Source organism: Pipistrellus kuhlii, unplaced genomic scaffold (genome assembly GCF_014108245.1).
Source record: "Pipistrellus kuhlii isolate mPipKuh1 unplaced genomic scaffold, mPipKuh1.p scaffold_m20_p_5, whole genome shotgun sequence".
In the NCBI taxonomy this organism is placed as follows: Eukaryota; Metazoa; Chordata; class Mammalia; order Chiroptera; family Vespertilionidae; genus Pipistrellus; species Pipistrellus kuhlii.
In genome coordinates this window covers 49,387,469-49,413,129 of record NW_023425551.1, presented here as the reverse complement: position 1 = coordinate 49,413,129, position 25,661 = coordinate 49,387,469, and the positions used below count along the sequence as shown (strand labels likewise).

The window sequence follows — 25,661 nt, the reverse complement described above, 5'->3', positions numbered from 1 at the left end:
GCAAAACCTAAATTTCTCCTTTGCATTGCTCATTATATGTGTTATGCTTAAGCCTTCAAAATAAATTTGAGAATTTCTGTATCATTTTTGCAGTCTTCTTTTTCTCACTTTTTTTGTATTTAGCTCATATTCTTACTTTCTTATTTCATCTTATTTTTTATTAACTGGATTTCTGGGTTGCTTAAACCATGTCATATTTTTCCCCATTGAGCATGCAAAATCAATTTCTTAACTATTGTTTTCTTTAGTAAAATACTTTATAAGTATTATCTTTCTCTGAGTATTTCACACATTCTTTTTCATTCTGAAGAAACTTTTCGTAGCTTACGTTTTGGGTTTTTAGTATTTATAAATCCTTGATCAAATGAAGATATGGCCAAATATTATGACAATGGTTTGGGCATATATATAGCCCTTTTTCAAATTCTTTGTCAATCTCAGTACTGGTGAAATCCTCTTATAGTTTTTAATAACATGTTGTGTATAATTTATGCCTCTATCCTTGGTCTCTGTCAGGGTTCATTTAACAGTTATACTGGAATACAGTCAGACTTGTAATACTTGGCTCTTTGAAAGTCTTAGCATATTAAGTAATTTAAAAATTTCATATGTAGGCATGTGTTGGTATTAAGATGCTGATGTTGGTTGTCATACCCATGGCGTATTCTGTGAGGGAAATATATCCTAAGCAACACCAGCAGTAGTACCCCAACTCCTTAGTGAGATGTAAGTGGGAAATTGAGAGAATACTAACATCCTTTTTTTCTTAATCATCACACAAGGATAGGTTTTTACTGATTTTTGAGAGGGAGCAAGGAAGAGAGAGAAACATTGATCTGAGAGAACCATCTATCAGTTGCCTCCCTTATGCACTACAACAGGGGATCAAACATGTAACCCAGGTATGTGCCATGACCCAAAATTAAATATGCAACCTTTTAGTGTACCCAATTATGCTCCAAGCAACTAAGCCACATGGGCAGGAAACATTACTATTTAAGACACTGCTATATAGCAAGCCAATTTTTGGTTAATATTAAATATATGCATATGCACATTTATTGTAAAATAGTTTAATAGTACAGTAAAAATTCTTACAAAGATAGTTATCTTTTTAAAAAAATATACTTTATTGATTTTTTACAGAGAGGAAGAGAGAGAGATACAGAGTAGAGAGTTAGAAACATCTATGAGAGTCATCGATCAGCTGCCTCTTGCACGCCCCCTACTGGGGATGTGCCTGCACCAAGGTACATGCCCTTGACTGGAATTGAATCCGGGACCTTTTAGTCTGCAGGCCAACACTCTATCCACAGGGCCAAACCGGTTTTGGCTAGTTATCTTTTTTTTAATTTCTAGAATTTCCCCTTGATTCTGTTTATACAGGCTCCTGTTAAACTATACTATGGGAGAGAGTATAAAAAATATATATATAGCCAGAGAACAAATATTCTTTAACTTACAGAAAACTATCCAACTTTATTCCAAAAATTTTATAATTTTATTTCTCAGTTTTACCCTGCTTTTAGTCATGAGTTCCTCAGAGAAGTTACAAACCAAAGACTTCTCCAACACCATCTGGTATAGATTACTGCAGACATTGCTGGTAGACAAAGGTCTCTGGTACTGGTCCTCTTTGTATACCATCTAATCATTACTACAGAGTCCCGAGTGATCTGTGCTCTGTATAAAACACAAGAATGCTTAAAGTGATCCAGAGCAGAACAAAGCTTTAGCCAATGCACTGTTTCTTGCTGAGGATTGTGTTGCTTCAGTGGGCAGAAATCTGATTATCTATAAATAACTAAAAGTAAAGTTGTCTACACCCTCTGATAATGGTTTACTGACTGCATTGCTGTTCTTATGTTTACTCACTGAAATATGACCTCCTCTCTTCTTCCACTGAGGTTAAGAAAAATAGTTCAGGATGGAAATGGTGTCAGGATGACGATGAGCTTACAAAATGAAATCCAATGTTTACATGTTCATTTGACAAAAACTCTGATTGCATATGACATGTCAGACATTGTGATAGGCATTGAAGGATCCAAGGATCCAAGATACCTCTTTAATCTCAAAATGCTCCCAGGCCAGCGGTGAAGAAAAACCAAGATAAAACAATTATTAGAACTGCTGCAGGGACATAGACCAAATTTCTTCTATTTCTTTATCAGTACAATTAAAAAAAAAAAACCACATAAAGTACAAAAAAGTGACAAAATTTTTTGTACTTTAGGTGTTTTGTACTCGTTTGAAATTATTTCTAGTGTATAAATAACTATTTTTTCTTTGAATGTTGTCAAAAGTGACAAAATAGTATTTAATATCACCTCAACCTGCAAAAGTCACTATAACTTCCCTTTGCTGAGCCTAAGCTAATACTAGGCACTATGAAAACTAGCAAATATATCATTTAACTACTACAAAAACTGTTAACTTGTGATTATTAGTACCCTTTTATAAAAGACACATGAATCTCAGGGAAATTAAACAAATTGTCCAAATTAACAACTAGAAAGATGTAAAGTTGAGATATCAATGCTCAAATCTTAAAGCCTAAAATAATTCTTTAAGCCTGTTATTTAAAAACACACACACACAAAAAAAAACACAAAAAACTATACACGCTTGAATTGTGAGCTATTATTATATTCCTCCCTTTTCCTTGTACTATATGATGAGAGCCAATATTGCTACCTTGTTTTTTCTTGTTCTACATTTATTTCTGTTTGATCTTGATTAAATTATTCAGTAAATGATTCTGTCCTTACCTAATGCCAACCATATAACCAGTTAAAAGATGTAATAATATTTACTCATATACTTTTAAATGCAAATAAATTGTTGTTGCCAGTTTGGCTCAGTGGATAGAGCATCAGCCCGAGGACTAAAGGGTCCCTGGTCCCATTCCAGTCAGTCAAGAACACGTATCTCCATTGCAGGTTCGATCTGGGTGCATGCAGGAAGCAACCAATTAATGTTTAATTTTTATCTTGGTCTCTCTTCCTCCCTTACACTATCTCTAAAAATCAATGGGAAAAAATATCCTTGAGTAAAGATTTTTTTTATTTTTATATATTTTTAAATATATTTTATTGATTTTTTACAGAGAGGAAGGGAGAGAGATAGAGAACTAGAAACGTCGATGAGAGAGAAACATCGACCAGCTGCCTCTTACACACCCCCTACTGGGGATGTGCCCGCAACCAAGGTACATGCCCTTGACCGGAATCGAACCTGGGACCTTTCAGTCCACAGACTGATGCTCTACTGCTGAGCCAAACTGGTTTCGGCGAGTAAAGATTTTTTAAAAATAAAATAAAATAAATACTATTAAGTTAACATGTTAATGTACTAATGCAGTGCAACTAAAATATTAATTATTTAGTAGGCAGCTAAAAATACTATTATCATTTTTTTGGTAATAAATCAACACATTCTTTTTAGTTGCTTTTCTCTCATTCTTTACTTTTTACTCTTTCACTCTGCTATGGCTCTAGTAAAGGTCTGTAGTGTGCCAACTCAAGCCACATCAGTAATTTTCACTACACCCTCTTATCCAGCCTGTATTCTGATCTGCCCTTATTTCTTCTTTTACAGAATTTGCAGCATATGATTCTTCTCATAAACTTTAATTCTCTATTATATGCCTAGTAAAATATGCACTTTTTTAGTCTTTCACCAATTTGATGTCAATCTCTCATATTCCATTACAAGTATTTTATTTATCAACTTGATATTTTCCAGTCCCATCTGCCACGTTTTTTCATTAAACTAGGCGATGCTTGCTCCATTTAAAATACTAACACTATCACTGGCCTTTAATCTAAAATGTATCAAGATTAGGTTAAAATTTAGCCACTTCAATGAATTCTCTTTTATGACTTTTAGAAGGTAAGGAACATATTTCCCTGAAATTCTATAGCTCTTGTCTAAACTTTTGAGAGAAGCAAAGCATAGTAGTTTGAGTCAAGGAACTTAGATTCATTTTTGTGAGTTTTTTTTTTAAGACCTAGCTTTGCAATCATGGGAAAATGTTTTTGAAGATCACATATTGGAGTGCATGTGAAAATCCATATAAAAATGTGTACTTATTAGTTTTAATTATCAGTACATGGTTTTCATAGTGAAGTTTTTGATATTGAAATTCTTATATTAAATTAGGACCTCTCAGGAATTAAGAAGCCATTATGTATTATTTATTACTAGTATATTGCACCTGAAATGCCACCAATGACCTCGAATAAATATGCACTCAATAAATACTTTGAAATATATAGATCATGTATCACAGAAATGTACACTTGAAACCTATATGATCATCTAATTTAAATTTAATTTAAAAATAAATATGAATAAACATTTTGAAAACATTCTTAGAAAAAATGTTATATATGAAATGCAAGAAAAATGATAATACTTTTCATTATAAAATTAATGTGTACTATATAGATAAAAATTTATTTACACATTTTAGACTAGTAAATTGCATTGCTGCTAATTACAATAGTTTCCAAAATGTGACTGTTAAGATTTTTTTTAGTGTATTCCATAAACCATTTTCATGAGCTTGTCAGTGATATTGGCTCGTTTGAAATTTCAAGTATGTTTTCCATTTGCTTCTGAGGATAAAAGATGGAAACAAAAGGGAGACAGCATATAACTCTGCTATAGTTCAGCTCCTTCCTTTTTCTTTTTAGTCTAACATAATATAAAATGTAGGTCAGATTCCCTCTTGAATGATAACCACATTTGTCATCGCTGATTGAGAAATACAGCTCATATGCAACTGTGTTTAATAACAAAACAATAACATAAAAAGAATGACATCTATTCTTTAGTAATGTGCTAAGTATAATTGCATGCATTTCACATGTGTGATTTATTTTGATCTCCACATCAAATTTATGAAATAATTATTATTTCCATTTGTAAATGAGGAAGCTGTAACACAGAGGGCTTAAGTAAAATTCCTCATGTCACTCACCTAGTATATGCAGGACCCAAGTTTGGAGTCCAGACAGTTTGAATCCAGATCCCACAACCTACGATTAAAATCTTGAGGAAAATCAATTGATAGCATTTTATAGGTTACATGTGTGTGACAAATACTAAACCATAAAATCTTATTTTGGCCAGTTATGTGATAAAGAGGGAGTGGCCGTCCTGATATAACTAGCTGGAGAGTAAGATGCTGGTAGTAGGCTGACCCACTGTCCCCAAGGATATCTGGGAACCAGTCCCAAATCTGGGAATGTTTAAAGATATTTTGTGGATGTGATTAAGTTAAGAATCTTGAGCTCTCTGTCAAATTCATCAAAAGTGAGGCAGAGGAAGATTTCACACAGAGGAGGAGAGGGCCACGTGGCCATGGAGGCAGTGACTGGAATGAGGAGGCCACACGGCTAGGAATGCCAACAGCCACCAGAAGTTGGAAGAGCGAGGAATGGATTCTCCCTTATAGTTTCTAGAGGGAATGTAGATCTGTTGACATCTTGAAATAGGCCTAGAGAAACTGATTTCAGACAGCTGACCTCCATAACTTCAAAACAACAAATATTGTTGTTTTTAATCCATCAAATTTGTGGGATTTTTTTATAGCAGCCATAGGAAACTAACACAATACTAATGAAGCTGCAGCCAACTCACTCATATGCAGTCTCTGTCCCCACACAGATGTTTCACACTGTGTGAAACAGCCATACTCCTGCTCCCTCAGTATTGGAAGGTAAAGGAAGATATATTCCCCAGGCTTCAGAGGAGAATAATGGCAGCTAATTTGTATTCAGCGTGTATTTTTGTGCCTGGATTTGTGCTAAATGTGGCACAATTTGTCTAATTTAATTCACACAACTCTATTAGGTGCTTAATGTGATTATCTCCATTGTAAATGACTCAATCAGGGCATTCAGAGAGATTAAATAAATTGCTCGTGTTTACCCAGGCAATATTAGAACACACTTCTATCTTTAGAGTATGTATTGGTTTAACCATTAAATTATAGTGCCTCTTAATCAGGTTCATTGTTTCTTAACAAGTCAGCCATGGCAAAAATTGTCCAGGGAAAATCTGGGTACAGTCAGAAAAACAATGAAGAATAATGATTTAAAAGCGCCTAACTCTTTGCCTCATTTGTACTTAGCAATTAAAAAGAGATTTCTAATGTTAATATATAGAAACAAGGAAGATGGGATAGTTTTATAACCCCTCCCCACCTTGCTACACACTCAAAATGAGACTTAGAACTCAGTCTCTGAAATTACTCTAAATCTCACAAATGTGTGACTTCCAGGAACCTAGACAAATAAAAATGGAGATTGTTGGTAGATTGAAAGCTAGCTAGCTAGCTGGATTCATTTGTTAGGTAAGCAGATATCCTTTAATTCATTACAGATTTTTCTTTTGACTTCCAATAAAAATATACTTATTTTTTTTCTTGTGGAGATGAATTCAATATATATTGAGGGCTATTCTTTACTTATGTCCGGAAGAAGTATACTTTCTTCCATGGGATTTGACCAAGAACAATAACAACACACATAAAATGGTTGTGAATTTTACCACAAATTTGAGAAAGAGTAATATTAAACAGTGAGTTTTTGGGAATTTTAACTTGCAAGCAAGAACAAAAGAATAATGTTATGCTCTCTTCAGAAGGAGGCCATTAAATGGATATTTCTGCTTTTTTTAATCTACATACGTTAGAAAATTATAGTATATTTTTTTCAAAAAAAACATAAGCAAAATTTTCTTTAAGTTATGCAGTTAGCAATGAAAAGTTATAGTTAACTTTATTGATAAAATTAAATTACTTTCCAAAATGATTGTCTGAATTTACAAGCTCTCAACAATGTATAGAAATTTTCACTGCTCTCTTACTTCATTTACAATGTTATTGTAAGACTTACATTTTTAAAATATATATATTTTATTGATTTTTTACAGAGAGGAAGAGAGAGGGCTAGAGTTAGAAACATCGATGAGAGAATCATCGACCAGCTGCCTCTTGCACACCCCCTACTGGAGATGTGCCCGCAACCAAGGTACATGCCTTTGACCAGAATCGAACCTGAGATCTTTCAGTCCGCAGGCCGACGCTCTATCCATTGAGACAAATTGGTTTTGGCAAGACTTACATTTTTACTGATGTATGAAATTTGCAGTGAGTATGAAATTATATTTGCCATAGTTTCTATTAATATTTTATTCATTATTATAAGATTGAGTTGCTTTTCAGATGTTTATCAATTATCTATCTTTTCTGTGAACTTTGTTATTGCGTTGCTTATATGTTTCTTATTGAGAAGTAAGAATTTGTTAACTTCTCTGGCTCCTAATTTTTCGTATGAAATAGTTAGCAAATATCTTTTGATGCATGGATATTTGATTGTGGTAAAATGCATCATTTTTTTCCCTTTTGGGTTGTAATTTTTGCCCTTTTTTCAGAAATTTATTCTGACTCTGCATTTATAAAGTTCTTCTTAAACATTGTTTTTATTAAAATGTTAAAGTTTCACTTTTCCTATGTAGTTCTTAATCTATTTACATCTGAATTTTGTAAATGATGTGAATTAGAGATTCAGTTTAATTTATATTTCTTTTGAGTTCCACTTCCATTTGCCCAATGACCTATTTGCTCTATCTCAATTATTGATTGGCAACTATATTTCAATAAGTCTCAATCCAAATTTGTAGCATATACATCATTCACAATACCTTTACTAACTACAAACATTCACTAAGTAAGTTTGTGTGTCCTTAATCTAAAGAGAATCACTTGAAGACAGCATACAGTTGGGTCTTTCATCTATTCAGACACTTCAAAAAATTTTTACTGGGAGTTTAATCCATTTGTGTTTAAAGTTTTCAATAAGGAAAGTATACTATTGGCATTTTGTCAATTTATTTTGTCTTTTTTCATCTCTTCCTGTTTTCTTTTTTCCTGCCTTTCTATGTCTTGTTAGTTTTGTAGTGATATTCTTTGAATCCTTTCTCCTTTCCTTTTTATATATATTTTTCCATTCTCATTCTGAACTGCATGGTTTATTCTGAGAAATCTGCTTGTGTTCCACATGATGAATCTTTTGCTATTATCAAAATTTTCTTCTTGCTTTGACTTTCAACAATTTTCTTATGTGTCTTCATGTAGACTGCTTTGGTTTTCTCATATTTGGAATTTCTTGGGCATTATGAATCTGGATATTCTTTTTTTCCCCTAGGTTTGGAGGATTTTGTCTTTATTTATTTCAATAAATTTTCTGCCCTTTTATCTCTCTCTTCTCCTTCTGGGACTCTCATAATGCATATATTACATTCATTAACTTAATTGTTTCCCCTCTTTTGTTTAGTTGTCTGTGTTGTCCTGTAGCTCACTGAGCATCTTTAAGATTATTATTTTGGATTCTTTGTTTTGTACTTCATAGATATCTATTTCTTTTCTGTCAGTTACTGGAGATTATTTTTCATTTGTTAATGTTATATTTCCCTGATTCTTTGTGTTTCTTGTAGCCTTGTGTTTGTGTGTGCATGTTGAACAAGCAGCTACCTCTTCCCGTTTTCAGAACTGTAGCAGTGAAAGACTTTAACCAATCAGCCTGACTAGAGGTTCTGGAAGCCTCTCAAACCTTTTTATAGGTTATAGGGTGTGCACTTTCCACTCCTCTCCTTCTTCCTGGGAGAGAAGTCTCAGGTTTGCATGTCTTCTTCCAAACGTGCTGAGCCATGTGGGTACTGTCCTCTTTTCCCTAGGACAATGCACTTAGATGCCAGGACATGGTGCACAAGCCCCATTCCTCTCTCCCCCCTCCCCCTCCACCTTCTGGAGAAGTCTCTTGGTTATGTGCCTCATTTCACTCCTGCAGATTTAATCCAGCTGCTAAGAACTGCATCATCTGCTAAGATCCACATAGGCCGCTGAGATTTGCACTATCTGCTGAGTTCCTTGCCATCTGCTGGGGACTAAGCTGGCTTCTATGTGCTGCACCAGCTGCCAAGAGCCACCCATGCCTTTTTGTACTCAGCTGCTCCAAAGCATTCCATCTATGCCAGATTCCTCAGCACTCTGGGTGGAGCAAGACAGGAGATTTCTCAGGCAACATTCCAAAAGCTGGGTATGTGGGATGCTCCTCTCACTCTTTGTAGCCCCTGCAAGAGAAATTGTTAGCATCTCTTTTGATCTTTAACTCTGTCATCTGGGAGAAGAGGAAGACACAGGGAAAGGTAAACTTACTTATTTCAATGCAGTTGTTCTTAGTCCCATGTTTTTCTGGGTTACTGCAACTTCTTAACTTGACTCTGAAGTTCTCATAAAGGTATTTTGGTCCATATGTTGTTAAGTCTTTGTTTTGGGAGGGACAAGGATTGGAACCTCCAATTTTGTCGTATAGTTGACCTTAAACCCCCTCTTCAAAACTTCTTGAGATATATCTTTGTCAGAATTCCTCTCCCACTTGTATCTGAAATTTCAGGATTTATGTAAGTTCTATTCCCAGAAGTGTGCCCTCCCTCTTGAATATTTGAGGGAGCCCTGTGGACCCAGGATCTCCTGCATGCTCTGATTTTCTCAGTCCCCTTTGCACTTACCAGCAAATTGGAGACTTTAAAGACTTTCCCCAGTTTGTCAATTGACTTGTTCACCCACAGAAATGAGGGCTGGTTAGGAAGCTTGGTTTCCTAGGTGTTAAATCTGCCAGAAGCCCTCTTTGTCTTTACTGTGCTGTTCCCACACAACTTCTCCTCCTCACAGCCTTTCATGCTACATTGGAATTGGCCTGGTTTGTGCATACTCTAAGGCTTATAAAATTATCGTGGCACCAATTTTTGTATTAGATGTTATTTTTCCTTTTTAAAAAATTGATTTTATTGAGGTAACAGTGGTTAATAAAATTATATAAGTTTCAGGTCTACAGTTCCATAATACATCATTTGTACATTTTATTATATGTTCACCACCCCAAGTCTAGTCTCCTTGCATTACTATTCATCCCCTCTTTATCCTCTTCTTCCTCCCTTTCCTTTCCCTCTGATAATTAACATACTGTTGTCTATGTCTATGAGGTTGGTGTTCTTATTTTTCCTATCCTAGTTGTCCTGTCTCTTTCTAAGAATGAATTGAGAATATTCAAAGTTAGTGCTACTGCTACCATCATCTCTTTTCTCCTACATATGGTTTCTTAAAAGAACATTATTAATTATTTGAAAGTAACATAAAACATACACAATACAACTAAATAGTGAGAAACAAAAATGTAGTTTATTTCATTGAAAAGCTCCTCTGGAAAAGGGCTATTTTGATCAAATTAGAAGCTATGAAAATTTAAGCAAAAGAGTCAGTCAATATCTTGGTGTGGAAAATGGGTGGTGTCAGAGGATAAAAACTTATAATTCCTGAGGAATTTCTATCAAAATGAGAAAAACCCTTTAACTTATTTATGTCTTGTGTATATATGGTAGAAATACTAAATATTGTATCTCTTCTCAACTTTATGTTCAGTGATATATCAGTAACTTGAAGTCAGCCTTAATGGTGGAATTTGTACTACAAAAATCAGCAAATGCCACAAATAAGAACTTGCTTTATTTCCCCCTCCTTCTCTTTCCTTCCCTTCTTACCTTTTCTTTCCTTTTTTTCCCTTTTCCTTTCTCACACTCCCCCCTTCCCCACCTTCACTGGCAATCTAGTTGTTAAGTGTTTACCAATAAACCAAGTGGGGACCAAGAGTATGAGATGCCCAATAATAGCAATTAATTGCCAAAGATAAGATTGATATATTTACCATAAAGGGCAAAAGTAACATGTCAGTAATAAGAGTTCCTTGCATTTTAGGGATCTCTGACAGTGACTAATTGATGCTGTTGTCCCTCTGAAAAAAAATAAAATAAATGGTCAGTCAGCTAGAGCATTACATGGAAAAAAAACAAACCTTCTATATCAAGTAGTCAAAAACCTGACTTGAACAGTCACAATGGAAACTCATAGCCATATAATGTTTTAGACCTAAAGCCCCTTGACTAAAGGAGACAGTGTTTTTTTTTTGTGTTTTTTTTTTTTGAGGAAAGACCCTGAACTATTGCTGCCGGTATATATTCCAGACCTTCTCCAAAGGGACCCGAGGCTATTTACTAAAGTGAAAAGGAAATGCCCAGTACTTTAATTTTTTAAAAAAATATATTTTATTGATTTTTTACAGAGAGGAAGGGAGAGAGATAGAGAGTTAGAAACATTGATGAGAGAGAAACATCCATCAACTGCCTCCTGCACACACTGGGGATGTGCCCGCAACCAAGGTACATGCCCTTTGCTGAAATGGAACCTGAGACCCTTCAGTCTGTAGGCTGATGCTCTATCCACTGAGCCAAACCAGTGAGGGCAATGCCCAGTACTTCTATAATAGTTAATAGTAGACATTTGTTCTGGATTGGTGCTAAAACCTGAATTGGTGTGATATCGTCCATGAATCAAAGTAGGGGCTTAGGACAGTCAAGTGATTAGTGTCTTAGCTCAATCTCAGTTCATATTGCATCTAATTGTTTTTCAAGTTTCTGGATATATAATTGGGATAAACAGAATAGGCAACTGGCAGAATCCTTACATTTGCTCTCTGACCCAGTGGCTAAAGGAAGAGTTAAGTGGAAATTCCTGAAACATTCCCTTCTTGTGAAGATTGCTTTCACAAAAAGGGGAATTTTTCCCCCCAGGAATTCTAGGGATTAATGCCATCACTTCTTAAAAGAAGCAGGGTGGTGATACCTGTTACATCTCCATTTACTGATAAGTTTAACCTGTTTTCCTGGATAGAAATTGGATGACTCTTGGAGAATATGTGCACCCTATTCTAAACATAATCACATGGTGTTCCAATTACAATTTCTGTTCTACATACAGAATCAATACTAGAAAAACCAGTATGGCCCCTGCCACTTGTTATATGGCTGTTGACCTTGATAATAAAAGCATAATATGCTAATGAAGCCAAGACCAGTTTGGCTCAGTGGATAGAGCATCAGCCTGCGGACTGAAGGGCCCCAGATTCGATTCAGGTCAAGGGCATGTACCTTGGTTGCAGGCACATCCCCAGTAGGGGTGGTGCAGGAGGCAGTTGATCGATGATTCTCTCTCATCGATGTTTCTAACTCTCTCTATCCCTCTCTCTTCCTCTGTAAAAAAATCAATAAAATATATATATTTTTTAAATATGCTAATTAAACTCCATGCCCTTCCAGATGACCTTCTGGATGAAGCCAGAGCTAAGAGGGAACCCAGAGCCAGAGGGAAGCCGGTGCAGGCAGCCAGGGAAGGAAGGCCTACTCTTGCATGAATTTTGTGCATTGGGCCTCTAGTCAAGTAATAAACATAGTTATTTAGAGTTTAAATTTTAAACTACCTTAATTTATAACTTATCATAAAATACATAGATTGTATCATCCTCCTTTTACAAATATTTTTATTAGCATGGAAAAAGGTAAATAAGTTTACCTTGATCAATCACTGAGTACATGCAGAGCTACAATAGAATTCAAGTTTAGGAGTATCTAACTTATAGTGCAAGCTCCAAACTTTACCTCCTTATTTACTTACCCAGGATCCATTTCAGCTCTAATAGTTTTTAATTTTCATGAATTAGAAATAGTAAATAGAGCTGAATTTTGTTATGTCACTTAGAGTCAAATAATTATTGTCCAATAAAAGTTTTTGTCCTTTTCCTCAACATATTTTAAGTTCTTTTTGTAGATCCCTGTCCTCTTTTGCTCCCTAACATTCAAAACTGGTTTTAATCTTTTTGCATGTGTTTTAGCTTGATTCTTTTGGCTATCTCTCCTGAAATCTGTAGCAATACAATAGTGCTACAGATCAGTTGACAGCTTTATGCAGAAATTTCATGTTTGGCAGGCTTTAATCTAGAAAAGCCTAGAGGACATTTGTCATCTGCCAAGTGAGGTCCTCACAGATTATCTTCTTCCACATTCAAAAATGATATATTGTGACCTTCTACACTCTTACACTCTTGGGTGTATGATTTCAATGACATGCTCCCTCTACTTCCCCCAGGGTTGTTGCTAATCTTAAAACTGTTACAAGAGTTTTCACATTTAATTTTTTTTGTTCTGTTACTCAAGTTATTTTTAAATACTTGTTTTTACCCTGCATTCACATCTCTAAGGACTTGCCGTGGGAACATCTGTGATTCATGTATTGAATGGATTTGGGGAAAAACTAAGCCAAGCAAAGGGAATCATATTTATTTGTCATGTTTAAGAACGAAGGTATTTATGTTTTATTCCTTTGCCTCTGTGGTATAAACATTATTTTGACCTAAAGGCAACAGAGACCCTGCAGGCTCACAATAAACTTTTATCTCTCCCTTAAATAATTTAAATGAGGGGCCTTGCCTATAGTAAGAGTTATCACCAGAAATATTTTTTTTACCTAGTTATATTTCAAGGAAAACTGCTAATTATTGAACATCTATTCCTATCATCCTGTAATGTCTTTCCTCCTTCTGAAGCACCCAGTGCCTTACCTTATCTTTAGCTCAGAATGTCATATATACCTCATTTTTACTTTCTGTTTTTAAATTTCTCATGAATACAATTTCTCTGACTCTCTCCTGTATGTGGGACTCCCTTGTGTGTGTATATATATATATATATATATATATATATATATATGCAATTAAGTTTGGTTGTTTTCTCTTGTAATATCTCTCATGTCAATTTAATTACTGGACCAACTAACAGGAACATTGAAGGGTAGAAGAAAGTTTTTTTTTTTCCTCTTCCATACAATCAAAACTTTTTTCCCTACATTTAAATGGGATTAACATTTTTTTCATATAAAATTAAAACACAGCCATGATTTTATTGTAAATGCAATATATTTCTTATATTTAATAGTCTAAACATTCATTTCCTTGCTGTTAGTTTTTTATTTTATTTTTGAAAACATATTTTTATTTTTTAGAAAGAAGGGGAGACATAGAAAGATAGAAACGTCAATAAGGAACATCAATAGGTTGCCTCCTGCACACCTCCTGCTGGGTATCAAGCCTGCAACTCGGGCATGTGCCCTGACAGGAATTGAACCAAAACCTTCTGGTTCATGGGTTGACAATCACTGAGCCACATGGCTGAGCATGCTTGCTGTTAGTTTTATAAAATGGCATGTATAACTGTACTTATGGAACAAGCATAAGTAAATGACACACATTAATTTATGTGCTAATTTTATTTAACTTTTACATGTAAATTAAACATGTACTTTGTGTTTTTTATCTATTTTTAAATGATAAATGTTGGAGGAAATATTAGTGTTAAAAATTGGCCTCTATTGCCAGATATTGGTAACTGGTAGGCTATATTTTATAATTTAAATGGAACACCTTTTGGAGTAAAGGGAGTACTACCCTGAGGATGACAGGTGTACACTGGGAATGCCAGGCCAGCAGGCATAAATGTCCCGGAGGAAGTACAAAACTGTTTAGACTACAAAGTCTACATATCTATCCCAACACTTCTCATATTTTGGGGGGTATGAATTCCTTTCTTTGGGCTACATACTTGATATCAATAATGTTCCCATCATTGCTTCGATAAACAATAAAGTGAAGCCACCATTTCATATCCAAAGATTATTTGAACTATTTTTCTATAGGGCCTAAATGGGTTAATTCAGAGCCAATGGCAAGGAAAGCACTTATTTAAGGGAACTTATATATGTGAGGATGGGTTCAGACCTTCTACCCTGCATGCCTTACTGCTTCATCTCCAAGTTATCTTTTTTTAGTAGTGCAGCACAAACCAGAGAGGCCCCAGCAGAAATCAAACCTCTGACTTCCAGCCTCCAGACTTGTACGAAAATACATTTCGGTTGTTGAAATTATCCAGTCTGTGATATTTTCTAATGGTGGCCTGAACAGAGTAATAAACCTTCCCTCCTCTTTACTCGGCATCCACAATCAGTTATTACAATCATTTCATGGTAATTCCTCACTTTCCTTAACCTTTTCCTATTTCATATCCTTGATGAGTAATTGCATGACCAACTTTACCTTTCCACCTGTTCCCCACTGCAAAGTGAAGATGATTAGAGAAAAAGACACAAACTATGCTGACTTTCAATTCAGATGACAAACGGCAAATGAGCTTAATAGAGCTGCCCATGAATCACTATTTTCCTAATTTGTTTATTCTCCTACTCTTTTCAATATTACAATATTTCTCATTAAATTCCTGCATCTCCTCTCCCTCATTCAATATCATCTAATGATCCTGCTTCCTAAACTGTTAAGCAATCAGAAGTCATCAGGAAAGGACTTTCAACAGCTTGCCCCGTCTCATGTACCTTACTTATTCTGTATGGCAATATTTGCCTTCCTTCCCCAAACTGTAGACAAACTGCTTATGTCCTTCACTTGGAAACTTCAACCCATCTCCTTATTACATAGTCAAGGGACTCTCTCCAGCAGTTCTCCTCTACATCACCCATTTCCTATCTTCATTTAACTATCCCCTTCATTTAACTTATTTCTTCCATCTCATAATCTTCTCTTGAAGATTACCCTTAACTACTACTTACCCTCTTGCTACTTACCCTCCTGCTACTTACCCTCCTGCTACTATTTCATTATTATGTATTCTACACATCATTTTATTGTAGTGTCTATAATTAGCATATAATTCAAAAAGTAAGGGGATTATCATATTATTAATCTTACATGTCTGTAAGTTTCATGTATATGTTTTCATCTGTATACACATGAAAGTTATGTAATCATAATTACAACATAAATACATAATTAAACAAAAGTACATTATTTATTAAATATAATAATTTCATGTAATCAAGATGCAAAATAAGCAAAACAAGGTGCTATTTTCCCAATAATATTGTCAAAAATGAGAATATGACCATGTTTGTGGAATTGCAAGTGGCAAAGCTACGTTGTAAAGCAGTGTGACAATATCTAGCAGACCTGCAAATGTGCATACCCAGGTATACAACAATTTTATGCCTGAAACACTCTCCATAGGAAACAAAGGCACCTAAGAAAGTGTTTGTATTATAGAAATAAATATAATCTTGGAAAACCTGAGTCAGCATAAGTATCCATTAATAAGGGAATGCTTAAAATATTAATGCCGGTTCCTGATAGATCAGCATCAGAGATGTTAAAAGTAATGTTGAATGAAAATGAAAAAATGGAGGATGACCTATACAACACATAACTGTGCATTGTTTAAGAACATGTAAGATAGTATGAATGGGAGGGGGGGAATGGTAAGATATGTACACAGATAATAATTTAATAAATAAAAAAAGAACACGTAAGATAATGATAATATAGTAAATAGATTACAAGGATTTTTATGAAAGTCAAATGGTAATTGCTCTGGGGAGTTCAAAGAAGAGTAGTGCTGAGGGGATTCATTACAGAAGACTAGCTAAATCTCTAAAGCTTTATTTAAATAAAAATAATAAATAAATATGAAAAATGTCAGTTGTAGATGTTCTAAGTTATGGAAATGTTTATTTTATATACATTTTCCATTTATTTAAAAATTATTTTAAAAATATGAGGAAAGAAGGACAACAAACATGTGAAATTGAAAATACATGCTTCATAAAGTTTGGTATGTAAATAATCTTAAGAGATCTCATTTACAGATTCTAAGATAAGAATTATTTTAATTTAAAAGTTTCACAACTTTATACTTTTTCAGATCATTATTTCTTAAATGACATGAGCAGAAACTTTTTTTTTTTCAATCAAGGGCACCAATAACTCCAAGAATTAGAACTATTCTGAAAGGCAGCAAAATTTGTCACCCCCAAATAGGAATGAATTCAAAAAGAGCCTACAGGCTTTGCTAGAAAAACATAAGGACTTACTCAAAAATCTTGGGGTTTGCAAACCTGAAACACAAGTTGGCAATACCAGGGATGCTCAAAAAAAAGAAGGAAAAGCTGAGGGTTCTTATAGAAGTACATTCTTGAGAAGAACCATCCTATATTCTTATCCTCTGGATTGGCCCACGATGGTAATTCTCTAGATGACTGGTAGTCTGGATGGATGCAAGGTCTGGATCTGTAAATATTCTTTCCTCAGTCCTTTAGGGAGTTATCTGGAGGTTTGGTATATATTTCAGCATTAATTCAGGACTGGGAAGTTTAAAAGTTTAAGGTCCCAGACTAGTAAAACAAGAATAGAATAATTTCTTCATTCTTCAACCTACTTGGTTTTAGTAACTTAGCAGCTTGAATATCCTAACTCCATTTTATTTCTTCATTTTATTCCTCAATTCTTCTTTGGCATAAATATTATTTTAGTCTGATAAATTTTAGGAAATAGCTGAAAATATCTGAAAACTGAGTAGAAGTTACCCTTTTATAAGAGACATTTATCTTTATGAGGAAAATCTCCATTTGAAAGGGTGTCTCCCTCTAGGAGGAGAAGGATGACTAAATCTCTCAAAACGCTTATCAATCGAGAAGGCAAGACTGAAATCTGCCTAACAGCCTAATCCTCCTTTACTGTGCTTTGTTTGAAAATTTTTCATAAATGTCTTCTCACCCTTCAATATCTTGTGTTTTTAGCTGGAGATGGTATTTAAGATGAAAGCTTGGATCATTTTAGGAGTTACTCGTTTTTTTTTCTGGGTGTCTCCCATGTACACAGGAGTTATACATGTTATTAAACTTCTGTTGGTTTGTCTTCTGTTAATCTTTTATTCCAGAATAGAGGGTGGGGAAATGTTCTTTTTAAATGATAGAAAGAGTTAAAGATTATATGTGTTCTTAAAAGGGTAGAAGAAAAATTACTTCCTCACATTGTGCGGAAGAATTTAAATATATTTTAAATATACATTTTTAAATATCTTTTTCTTTCAGGGAGGAAGGGAGGAGGAGAGAGATATAGAAACACCAATGACGAGAGAGATTCATGGATCGGCTGCCTTCTGCATGGCCCATGCTGGGAAATGGAGCCTGCAACCCTGGCGTGCCCTGACCAGCAATCAACCCAAAACCTCCTGGTTCATAGGTTCACACTCAACCACTCAGCAACACCAGCCAAGCAAAAATTGCTTTTATTGTTAAAATATTATCAACAAATGAAAGTGAATCATTCATTGTATGTTAGAGATTCATTATTTGTGATCCTTAAAGCACCATTTAAATTAACTGAATCTAAGCTTATATTATAAGTATATTTCTGGGTTTTACTAGCCCTTATATCCAATTAAAAATCTGTAACCACTATTTTTAAATGATAAAAGAGTTAAGGATTATGTGTGTTCTTAAATTCCATAGACTTAATTATTTTTTCATGTTTGTGTCAATACTTAATTGTTTCTAGAAGTTCAAATAATGAATGAAGCCTGAATAGAACTTATTAAACACACATTTAACATTTTCTTGTCTAAACACACTAGGAATATTCATAACTTGGGGCAGTAATCTTGTATTTATATTTCCTCAACACTTAAGTATTTATTTGCTTAGAGCCAGACAATAGCTATCTGCACATAATTTGAATAACTAAAACACAGAAATTAGTAGCTTTATTCACAGCAAAATAAAATTGTTATAAAGCCCTATCTTGAGAAAAATTGGATGTATGAAGTGTATACAACCATAACCTGAATATTCTGAGAAGTGAAACTTTGGTAAAAACAAGGAAAAAGGGTTTTCATACTATCATTACCCCACTGTGAATTTAGTATATTTTATTTACCTAAAAATTACAAAATGATATTAGGAAGATATATGAGATTATACTATTGGACTATACTTGGAATATTATCTCACAAAAAATGAAGATATATTGTTTTAACCTTTTTCCTATACTCCAAATTTGGTCTACTAATTAAATGATGTCTTCATATTAGAAGGACTACTAATTTCTAAATTGCATATATATTTTTAATGCTAAAGGAAGATATTGTTTTCCTGTATGATCTGTTTATTTCTCCTGAGTAATCATACCTATAAGAAGCATTATTATAGATACAAGCATCATTGGCATCTTGAATATGTTTGCTATAATTAACTGACCATACTGGCTCTGAATTCTTGCACTTTCACTGAAAATAAGTTGAAAATGAACTTTACATAGGCAACCTTTAAGTTCTGTAGCAAAGCTTTAATAATTCTGAGCTATATTTTTTATTGTTATTGCTGATTTTTTTTATATATTGCTTTAATAATGTAAGTGAAGCATCCCAAAGCATGCAACATTTCATGGCAGCTTACTATGGGATATTTTAATATATTTTCTTCAGAAAAATCATTGCACTCTTTATTAGATTGACCAATTATAATTAAAATTTAAAACTAAATGCTTATAAGTGGACATGAATATGAATAGGACATATTTTGCCTTTCTGGGAGAATTATACTTCTTTTACCTGTCATTAGTAGAACCAAATCTCCCTTGATAGTACACATTTCAGATTCATGTTTAGTAAAGCAAACATAAATGAATTAAAAACCTATTCAACCCTCATTAAATATGTTCTTCTCAGGTCTAATCCTGGACCACCTACATCTACAATAAATCAGTCCTCAATTCTGACTGTGTATACGAATCACTTAAAATTTTGCAAAGATTGACTAGTCCTTAGTCAATTCTGGAGTTTTTAAAGTGGGTTCCCGGATTGTATTTTCATTTAGAAAATAACTTTTATCTCTACTCCACTTTATCCACTTGTGATCATTGGGGGAGTGAAGGGGAAGGAAGAGGGAGGGAATTCCAATGTTTTTATGAAATTGAAAACAAATGGCCCAATGTTTTGTTTCAACTTTGGGCAGTGTCAAAAAAAAAAAAAATGATCTTAGTAAATCCTCACTCCTCATTCTCAAATAGTATTTATGTAATGACCACAAGAAGCTATCACATCAGGAAATTATTGTGTAATCAAATTAATCCATCCACATAAACAACTTTTTGAGCTTTAGTTTGTTTTCATGCCATTCCAGAGGCATTGAGAAGGAGAAAAAAACACATTTTAAAAGGAATAATTCTTTAATGGGTCTTGGTAACTTGTAATCTAATAAGAATATTTTCAGCATTAGCTTTCACAATTTGGCAATGGTCGTGTAAAAATAGAAGATTTAAACAAACTCTACTGTTATAAAGTATTTATGGAGCCATCTCTGGAGCTGTATTTGGTCATATTTACTCTGCAGATAAGCAGGTAAAAACATTTTTATTTTTACAAGTAGATTCAATAAAAAAAAAAATGTGCCATGGGGGCAGAGAGAAACACTGTTTTATAGATATATCAGTAAATTAGATCAAAATACCTTTCAAGCAGGCTTACTTTTAAAATGTTTTACTTGTTCTTCCAAACTTCATGTTATTGGCCCACCTCTTTCTTGACATTTGACAAAACTGTTTTGAGAACACCATTTCATGGTGAAATAATACTTTGAAAGGTATTGATCGAAGTCCATAGCATTCAAAACAGGCTGTGTCTGTCCACATGGGTATATTGTATACCTCTACTAGTATTCACCACTTCATTCTTTTCCTCTGGTCCCACCAAGAGGTTTAAGAATATCCTACCCAGCATGACAGCTCAGACAAAGTATATTCTCTGAAAGAACTGTTGCACTCAACTGGGTTGCAACTTCAGTGATCTGTAGTTGTGCATCTAGAACAAAACATTAGCCGGGACCAGTTTGGCTCAATGGATAGAGCGTCGGCTTGGGGACTGAGGGGTCCCGGGTTCGATTCCGGTCAAGGGCATGTACCTTGGTTGCGGGCATATCCCCAGTGGGGAGTGTGCAAGAGGCAGCTGATCGATGACACTCTCTCATCGATGTTTCTAACTCTCTGTCTCTCTCCCTTTCTCTCTGTATAAAAATCAATAAAATATATTTTAAAATAAAAATAAAATAGAACAAAACATTAAATAAAAAATAATTAACAAAATAAAATTAAATATGCCAGTGTAATTTTGAGGGAATATTTTGAAATATGAGTGTGTAATAAATAGGTTCAACTTTTTTTTATGTGATGAGGATAAAACATTTAGAATTTTTTCACGATTAATATCCATATTTGCTGTTTGTAAACTTTTATATTCCACCTATACAATACCGGTAGATATAATTTCTTTACTTCTTTTACAGTGATGTTCAAAGAATGAGAGGAAATACATATGAATCATAGCATATTTTAAAAAGCATGAAATATAAAATAAGGCATCATTTGGACTTTGCCATAGAATGAGGTGTTTGCCAAAGACAGTGAATGTTATAATAAATGAACTTACTTTTTCTATTTTCATAGGAATATTTAAAAACTTTATTGTATTCTATCCATGATAAATGAATTATAGAAATCTTTGCACACTTTTAAGTATCGATGCCATCGTTAAATACATGTTTTTATTACTTGTACTGCAATAGAAGTATGTCCAAAAGGAACATTAAACTTTTAGGACATTTTTCCATTAAATTCTAAAATCTGCTTTGTATAGTTTTTCTTTATTTTTTCTCACATTTATGCAATTAACAGTCTTTTTTTTTAACTACTACATGTGTATCTGATATTTACTTTTAAAATTCTCTCATCCATTAGCACCTTTGTAATAGCTCAGAAAAGAGACAGCTAATTTTGTTAAACACATGACCAAATAAAAGGGAATAAGTAGTGATCAAGAATAAATAAGCTGAATATCATGTTAAGCAAAATAAGCTAGTTGGATAAAGATAAATATCACATGATCTCACTCATTTGTGGAATATAATGAACAATATAAACTGATGAGCAAAAATAGGCCAGAGGGGAAAAATATTCTGGGATATGATAGAAACAATCCAGTTATTAGCAGATTTTTAATATTTCCTACAACTTTTGCGATATCATACTATTTTAGTACAGTTTTGGTAATATTATTATACTTAAAATTCTTTTCTTCTTAAAAGATTAATGTTTATTGCATTTAATATTACTATATGTAAGAACATTTTTCTTGAACAATTGGTGTTTATTGCATGTAACATCATATTTTTAAAATTTTTTGAAATATTAATGTTTATTGCATGTAACATTACTATATTTAAGATCCTTTTTCTTAAAATATTAAGGTTTACTGCATGTAACATTAAAAATATATAAAATTTTTTAAAAAGAATAAATAAGCTGCCTATAAGCAGAATAGGTGAGATTTAGAGGTCAATATGCATGAATTTTTTTCTTACCCTTGTGATGTCTCATTTTCTAGTTTATGTTTCTCAACAGTATTTTCTATAGCTGAAAATGTTCTTTAAAACATATTGTGTATATTAGATTCAATTTTATTCAATCACCCCTGAGGTCACATTCTTTTCAGCAGAACATAATGTTACACCCTATGAATGATGGAAATGTAAAAAAAGCGATCACCAAAGATAGATCACTAAAATGTCAAAGACATGGGGGCTAGCATTTCGATTCTTACCAAATATTAGGAGATATGGTTATTTTACATGAATTGATGGTATTAAAGATTCAAGCTCTCCTAAGAGTTTGTTTTATTGATGACATACCTGTATTTTATTGTTGTGTATTCTCAGCCAAGACTACTGTCAAGTGTCAAGTCCCTCATTACCCAAACAATTTTATAGGCAATCTTTGATGATTATTTAATGATTATAGTTTCTCAATTTCATCCATCCTGCTTATTGACTGGTTTAGTTTTAATGTCATATTAGAGATCTAATTTCACAAAGAGTTTATAGTTCATCTGAATCACTATATTCTTTGCATGCCCAATATAAATTTCCATTAAAAATCAAAAATCAAAATGAAATAAAGCAAAATCTCTGAAAATATAAGTAACCTTTCAAAGGAATTCCAAAAAATATAAAAGCTTTATGCTACCTACCTATGAAAAGTGCCAAAAGAGAACAATTGAAAAAAATCTGTTTTGTCCATTACTAAATAGTATTAGAGCTGTTAAAACAATAAGCCAAACATTTTTTGAAAAGGAACATCCATTGGCATTAGCTAACCTGAATCTATCCTTGAAACTTCAAATCAAGCAAGTGAAAATAATAATCCAGATGAATTGGCCATAAAAATTAGGCTGTATGTCTGTTTTTGACATTGACAGCTCCTAATATTTCCAATTTTCTAAATAACTTCCATCACAAATGTGTTAAAAAAGTAAGAATAAAAACACCAAAAAATGCTATATTTGTGGAAAAATTGTTTTACAAAAAAGTGGTATTTTGTGCACCATTTTTGGTGCAATACTTGAGTTCAGTAAACTCAGAATACTCCATTTTGAACATATATTTTTGTTTCTTTTTAGATATCTCTGAATAGTTATTTTTTAGTCTTTCACATTTTAATATGTAATTATCATAAAGTAGCAAAATATATTGATATAAATATAATATTTAATGCACATTAGTATCAACTGGGGAGATTTAAGAATTCCAGTATCCTTAGTGCACTTTACACTAATTAAATTAGAATGTGTGGGGGACAATGCATAAGGCATCCATAGTTTCTAATAATTCTCCTAAGTGATTCCAACATGCAGTAACAAAGTACTCAGCAACATCTTCCAAGCCTACTCAATAACTAGATGCAACTAAATGATCATATAAAACTTATTTGTAAATAATATTACTAGAGGCCTGTGCATAAAATCCATGCACTGGGGAGTTCCCTCAGCCTAGTCTGCCCACTCTCACAGTCGGGGAGCCCTCAGGGGATGGAGCGGGCCTAAGCCACAGTCTGGCCTCCCTCTGCAGGAGGCAACCTGGCTAATCATTAGAAGGCGCTGCCCCCATCATCCCACTGCTGCTGCCAATGCAGCCGCCAAGGTGTTTTCATCAACACAGACTCCAATCCCTTCACCACAAAAATATGACAACTTTCTTTAGGCATTTTCAAGATGTATTTTTCATAGGATATGACATTTCTTTCTTTTTTTTTATCCTCACCTGAGGATATTTTTCTATTGATTTTTAGAGAGCATGGGAGAGAGAGGGAAAGACAGAGAGAAACATCAATGTGAGAGGGACACTTCGATTGGTTGCCTCCTGCATGAGCCCTGACCTGGGCCCCAGCTGGGGAGGAGACTGCTACCTAGGTGCATGCCCTTGACAAGAATCGAACCCGGACCCTGCAGTCTGCAGGCTGAGGCTCTATCCACTGAGCCAAACCAGCTAGGGCAGGATATGACATTTCTTAGGCCTTCCAGCAGCAACCTTCATTTTTTCCTCCACATGAGTGAGGTGGAAAACCCCTAGATAACCTTCTTGGATTCTTATTACTCAAGTTACCAAGAACATTGCCAGTGGTGTACTGGGAGCTCAGCCAATGAGCTGTGAGAAAAGGCTTCCTCTGCAGTTCACGTGCAGAAGCAGGACTGCTGGCAAGGGCCTGCCATTGGTCACCGACTGGGAGTGGGTGCTCTCCCCTCTCCCCACTCCCCTTTGTTCTCTCCTCTCTCCCCTCTGGCCTGCACTCAGATGCGGCTGCTACAGGTGAGCCCACCCTCTCCTCTCTGGGCCTGCCTTCAACTGGGGCAGCTTAGGCAGGCCTCCCTGTCTCTGTCTCTGTGTCTGCTCTGGGCCTCACCTGTGCAGTCGCACAGGTGACTGTTACAGCATCCTGGCTAATTTGCATATTCTCTCTCTCTCTCTCTCTCTCTCTCTCTCTCTCTCTCTCTCTATATATATATATATATATATGGTATATATCTCCAATATACTAAATTATTTTTTAATATTTGTTTCCTCAGGAGTGTGTCTTGCAATTGTATTTATACTTTGGTTCCAAAAAATTAGAACTTTGAAGTCTTTGAAAGGCATTAAGGAACTTATTCTAATTTTGGCACCCAATCATAAAGAACAGCATCTCTTTCAGAACAGAAATGCTGTGCAACCAGAACACACCTAGTCAACCAGATTGACTTTTTATGTCAGTGACTTCTTATGTGGCTTTCTGGGAACTAGTTAAGAAACTCAAGACAATTTGTTATTGCTCTTGCCTTACCACTTATTAAATATTTTGTATACCACTCTTGCTGAAAAATCTATTAAAGAGTACACAGTTCAAAAATGATCTATGAAGACATATATTGCATTAATAAAGACAAAATATTGACACCACTGAAATAGTATAATTGTATTATAAGAAATTGCTACATCGCATTGAAACAAATATGTGATACTGGTTAATAGGCTTTGAAATGTGTGAAATATTTTAAGCAAAAAAGAGAAATATAAATTACCAGCCACTTCATTATTTTTATTATGGGGCTAAATAGCAATCTTATTTGAACACACACAGTGCTAGAACAACAGTTTCAAGCTTTTGCATATCAACATACACTATTAATGATTTCTGAAGACTCATAAAACATAATAAACTGTTTTGACCCTGAGAAAATTACACTTGCAAATGTACTATATAAATAGAACATTTATGTGCTTATAATGTGTTTTGTTTTATTACAAAGCTAGCTCACTCTGTGTATCATTTAAAAACCTATTTTGACTGTACAGCCTTAAAATATCTGATTGATTATCCTACACAATGGATGGTTGATAGGACATTCATAGGCCAACATAATTTAAAACAATAATTTATTATTGCTAAACCAAGTCTCAAGGTAACCAAGAATAAATGAGAGTCACCTAACTTGACTTCTTTCTA

General features: G+C 34.1%; 1 pseudogene; it reads right to left on the bottom strand.

The window, feature by feature from the left end:
* The window catches only part of LOC118705981, a 34,852-nt pseudogene extending 33,205 nt beyond the window's left edge, over positions 1–1,647 (bottom strand).
* Positions 1,648–25,661: the final 24,014 nt, after the last annotated feature.